Consider the following 6,127-nt stretch of genomic DNA (forward strand, 5'->3'; position numbering starts at 1 on the left):
AAGTTATAGTAATGTTTTAGTGACCTCAATATATAGGCATGAGATTATTAGAGCTTTGAAAATTGGGAAGCATAGGATTTCTATAATCTTTTAGATAAAAGTTAAATGGGAGCAAGAAGGAAACGGACGTTGAGAGGACGAGGAGGAAGGAGAGAAAATGGCATCAAAGGATTACAGTACCTATAGCCAAGCTGCAGTGCAGCAGGGCTACAGTGCTTACACTGCCCAGCCCACTCAAGGATATGCACAGACCACCCAGGCATATGGGCAACAAAGCTAGGAACCTATGGACAGCCCACTGATGTCAGCTATACCCAGGCTCGGACCACTGCAACCTATGGGCTATGCAACTTCTTATGGACAGCCTCCCACTGGTTATACTACTACAACTGCCCCCCAGGCACACAGCCAGTCTGCCCAGGGATGTGGCACTGGTGCTTATGATACCACCACTGCTACAATCACCACCACCCAAGCCTCCACACCGCTCAGTCTGCATATGGCACTCAGCCTGCTTACCCAGCCTATGGGCAGGAGCCAGCAGCCACTGTACCTACAAGACCGTAGGATGGTAACAAGCCCATTGAGACTAGTCAACCTCAGTCTAGCACAGGGGTTTACAACCAGCCCGGCCTAGGATATGGACAGAGTAGCTACAGTTATTCCCATGTACCTGGGAGCTACCCCATGCAGCCAGTCACTGCACCTCCATCCTACCCTCCTACCAGCTATTCCTCTACACAGCCGACTAGTTATGATCAGAGCAGTTGTTCTCAGCAGAACACCTCTGGGCAACCGAGCAGCTATGGACAGCAGCGTAACTATGGTCAACAAAGCAGTTATGGGCAGCAGCCTCCCACTAGTTACCTACCCCAAACTGGATCCTACAGCCAGGCTTTTACACTGGAGGAGACTTCTGCGTCAAGTTTTGAACGACTGATGAGTAAGTGCTCACCAGGTGGGGAGGAGCTCAGTATAAAGCTAGTATAAAGGCTTAGAGGTATGTAGGAGTTGGGATGAGTTTGGGGAGCAGCAAATTGCCTGGGGTGCAGGAAGGAAATGGTGAGAGATGAGAGTGAAATAAAAGTTGCTAGAATTGTGAAGGGCCTGTCTTCGTTGTAGGTAGTGAACTGGGTGAATCTGGATTATTGTATATGTGTTGCTGAATAGTCTTGGTGATAGTTTTCTCCCTTTGTTGATGTTGAAGCTGATAGCGATTGAAAAGATTTAGTTTGTTAAACTTAGTTAATAACTTAAACTTTTTTTATTTTTTTAGAACAATCGAACATTTTTTTTTTTTTTAAAGGAACAGGATCTCACTCTGTCACCCAGGCTGGAGTGCAGTGGCATGATCATAGCTCGGTTGCATCCTCTAAATCCTGGGCTTAAGCAAGTCTCCTGCCTTTGCCTCCTGAGTAGCTGGGACTACAGATGGGTGCCACCACACATGGCTGATTAAAAAAAAAATTAGTAGAGATGGAGTCTGGCCGTGTTGCCTAGGCTAGTCTCAAACTCCTGGGCTCAGGCGATGCTCCTGCCTCCACCTCTCCCTCCCAACGTTCTTGCTGGGATTACAGGGGTGAGCCACTGGCCAGGTAGAACTTTTTTTTTTTTTAATAATAGAAATGGGGTCGCACTATGTTGGCCAGGCTGGTTTTGAACTCTTGGGCTCAAGTGATCCTCCAGCTTCAGCCTCTCAAAGTGCTGAAATTATGGGTGTGACTCACTGCACCTGGCCAGCAGAACATTTTTGATAAGTGTTTTATATCAAGTGTTTTGCACTTATACAGTGGTGAATGAATTGAACTCATATATATTCATATTCATTCATACAAATATATCCCCATATATTCCTGGGAATTCTTGCAAAAAATTCTTTTAAAGTTATACTTGCTCACAAAATGTTAACTTTATAAATGTAGTACACTCTACTACACTAATTTTATTTTATTATTCTATTAGTTTTATTTTTTTAAAGTAAAACAGCTCAATGACCAATGGCACTGGTGTGTCTATAGTGTTTGAAAAACAATATAGAAGGTGGCACTTCGATGTACTTTTCCTATCAGAATATTTCAATCTGAAGTACATTGCACTGTAGTTGTAAGTTTGTGTTTGTATGTATGAGTATGAGTATGTGTGTCTATGGATGTGTTGTAATCTTTTAGACATTTTAAAACATACAAAAAAGTAGAGGGAATAGAATAGTGAACGCTGTGTAGCCATCATGCTCATTCAACAATTACCAACACTTCACTATGCATGTTTCATCCATCAGCTCTCCACTTACTTATATTAGGAATATTTTAACATAACAACAGTATCAGAAAGCTGACAATATCACAAAACTAACAACAATTTTTAAATATATTCAATCCATATCAAAAATAGCCTAATTTACTTAGCTATATAAAATACTGTTTGGTAAAGTAAGAACTCAAAAGAGATCTATACCTTGAATTAAAGTTTCCTTAATTAAAGTTTCTTCAAAGTGGCTGCACTGCAGCCTAGGTAGCTGGAGTGTAGTGGCGTGACCTCAGCTCACTGCAACCTCCGCCTCACAAGTTCAAGTGATTCTCCTACCTCAGCCTCCCAAGTAGCCAGGATTACAGGTGCGAGCCACCATGCCCGGCTGATATTTTGTATTTTTAGTAGAGTGGGTTTTGCCATGTTGGCCAGGCTGGTCTCAAATCCCTGACCTCAAGTGATCCACCCACTGCAGCCTCCCAAAGTGCTGGGATTACAGATGTGAGCCATTGCACCCGGCCAAAACAGTTAGTTTTAATATAACAATTATTCTCGATGATTATAAATGACTAGTCCATTTCATTTTCAATTAGTGTATAGACTTGTTTTGTTTGTAATACTTAAAGTCATGTAGCAAAAGCTGTCTTTTAACAATAGATTCTGTGTAACTTAGAGCTATTCTAACTTACAGGGTGCCATTTCCATTTTGTTAGTTGGAGAACATGATAGTAAATATAGCATAACTCCCTGTGTATCAGTTTAAAACTTAGTATGTACCAATGAAGTCTGCATGATTTTGTAATTACAGACTAGTGGTGGTGAACACTGGCTGCCAGCAGAGGGCACTTTGAGGTTTTAGATGTTAGAATTTCATGCCAATTGGTGGCCCAAGATTCTAGACTATTTGTCTCCAAACTGTTTTCCTAAGAGTAAAGACATTTCTAACATTTATCAATTCCCCCATGATTTCCTGTCTCAATTTACAAATTCCTGTGCTCTCTGGGAAGGAATAAGGCCATCTAAAGACAAACAAACAAACAAACACAAAAAACCCAGCCGCAGTTCCCAGCTGTCACCATGAACAGATGTGAGAGATGGTCCTGTGTGTTGAAATTAGAGAGGCTGCAAACTCCCTGGATTTCTTCTCCCAGCCCCATTCAACTCCAAGGCCACTGTTAGCAGTTCTGCCCGAGAGATCTGAAAGGAACCCAGGAATAAACACCTGGGTTTTAAATGGTCTAATTTAGTCAATAAGGTCAACACCAAAGGAAAAAAATGAAGCTGAAGAGAGCCAATTGGCACCAAGGTAGTCTTCTGGATTACATAGGGCAATATTTTCAAAACTTTTGACTGGGACATGTGTTTGAATACATACATGCGTATGTACACACACATACACCATACATTCACATCTAAAACAAAAGTCTCTTAAAAATATGAGTAAATTTGAATTGGATAAAAGTTTCCTTTAAATCTATTACATTATGAGTAAATTTAAAGATCTTGATGTACAACAGAGGCAGGATTGCAAAGCAATGACAGAGTAGACTTTTGGAAAAATAGTTATTATAGGGTTTTGGAAAAGTAGTTATCCAGGTGGGAAAACATGGAAATTGGGCCTCTATCTTTATACAAAATTAACTTTAGACAGAGAATTCTGGGGAGATGATGATGGCAGCAGCATAGTTTCAATCTCTGTATTTCTCCACGTAAGGTAGTTTTTTAGTCTCATTTTCTACATAAAAACTGTCAGATAAACTGAGAGACAGAACTAAAAACTCATGGACTCCATTTACAACACAACTAAATAGAAAATTTCCCCCACAAACTCCAAACTACAAATGGGTGGGGCCCAAACACCAGTAACCATAAAACACAAATAGCAACTGTGCAGGAGAAAGAAGAAGGAACAGAAAAAGAGCAGAACCCTAAAGTAGCCACTAAGCATTCACCGGAAAGCAAGGTTGGGAAAGAGCAGCTGAAACGTAGAGGGAGGGATTTTGCTTTCTTCAGCACCAAGCGAGTGCAAGGGTTCTGCGGTAAGAACTGAGAAAACTGGAGAAGTCTATCCCTGAGGAGTTCTCAAAAGTGACCTGACAGTGGACCCTTCTGGGTAAGAGGTCCACACTGAGAAACTCATGGGAGTGGCATCAAAATTGAGCAGGACAGAAACAATAGAGATGAAAGGAAAGACATGGTTCAGGTTGAAGTGGAGTATGGAAACAGAGCCAAGAAAGCTTAGAAAGCAAGTTACCATCTTATTGGGCACCAACCACGCAAAGAGGGAACTCTGTGATGATAGAGGTTTCCTGTGCCTTGCTTATTCTAGGTGTCCAGAAAAACTATTTTCACATGAACTAAGCAGTTAAAAAATGTTAAGGTCAAATCTCATACAAAGTTATTATGAGAAAAAGAGGCCGGGAGCGGTGGCTCACGCCTGTAATCCCAGTACTGTGGGAGCCCAAGGCAGGTGGATCACGAGGTCAAGAGATCGAGACCATCCTGGCCAAAGTGGTGAAACCCCATCTCTACTAAAATACAAAATTAGCTGGGCATGGTGGTGCACGCCTGTAGTCACAGCTACTCAGGAGGCTGAGGCAGGAGAATCACTTTAACCCGGGAGGTGGAGGTTTCAGTGAGCTGAGATGGTGCTACTCCAGCCTGGTGACAGAGTGAGATTCCATCTCAAAATAAATAAATAATAAATCAATAAATAATAAAATAAAAAAAGAAAAAGAATAAGAGGCACAGAGAATAATATTTCTATACCAGAAAGATCAAAACTATGACCTACTGTTTCAAAACAACTAAGATATGAAGAAAATGTTAGACATGACAGAACAAATATATCACAATTAGAAAAACTCAGAAATGAGGTGGCAGAATTCAACAAAGAATAAGAAACAAAAGAAAAAATAATTTCAAAAGTGAAGACTAAACCAGAAGGAACATAAAAGTGAACAAACTCAATAAATACTGCCATAAAAGAAACAGAAAGTGCAAAACGGGAAAATTAAACATAGAAAACAAATGTGAAAGGACACTAAAGGGATTCAAGAGGAAGTGGCAAATATTAAAGACAGACAAATAATATGTTGACTACATGGATTATAGGGTCCCTGAAGAAGAAAACCAAAGTAAAGGAACAGAACAAATAATAAAAACTGGAATATAGAAAACTTTGCTGAACTAAAAAAAGATTCCAAATTATGTATTGAAAGTGTAACTGAGAATATCCAATCATAAGAATCAATAGCAAGACATATTCTAGTAAAATTACTAAACTTTAAGGAAAAAGTAAAAACTGGGCAAACATCTAGAAAAAAAGAGCATGTGACTTATAAGGAAAATAAACAGATTACTGAATGTTTCAACAGAATGCTTTATACTAGATAAGAATGGAGTAACCTATTTAAGATATGCAAGAAAGAAAATGTGAGCTAAAGATTTTATATTCAGTAAAACCGACTTTCAGAGATAAGGCCACACATCGTTGTCAGCAAACAAAAACTGAGGGACCATTATTCCAATGAATATTACCTAAAGAATCTACAAGAGAATGAACTTCAGACAAGCAGAATGACTAGAGACATCAGAATAAGGACTGGTAAGCATTAAATACATTAACTGTATAACTAAGGCTAACTGAAAGGTAATAGCAGCACTGTTTTTTTTTTTATTTGTTTGTTTGTTTGTTTTTTTAAGAAATGACATACATTTTAAGTTGAAATACCTTGATTTTCGGCTCTGAAATTGAGGCAATAATTAATAGCCTACCAACCAGAAAAAGTCCAGGACCAGACGGATTCACAGCCGAATTCTACCGGAGGTACAAGGAGGAGCTAGTATCATTCCTTCTGAAACTATTCCAATCAATAGA

General features: G+C 39.7%; 1 pseudogene; it reads left to right on the plus strand.

Annotated features, from left to right (window-relative positions):
* Positions 1-124: 124 nt before the first annotated feature.
* Positions 125-6,127, plus strand: part of LOC108519502 (RNA-binding protein EWS pseudogene) — a 30,139-nt pseudogene continuing 24,136 nt past the window's right edge.

Source organism: Rhinopithecus bieti, unplaced genomic scaffold, assembly GCF_001698545.2.
Source record: "Rhinopithecus bieti isolate Rb0 unplaced genomic scaffold, ASM169854v2 scaffold_2435, whole genome shotgun sequence".
In the NCBI taxonomy this organism is placed as follows: domain Eukaryota; kingdom Metazoa; phylum Chordata; class Mammalia; order Primates; family Cercopithecidae; genus Rhinopithecus; species Rhinopithecus bieti.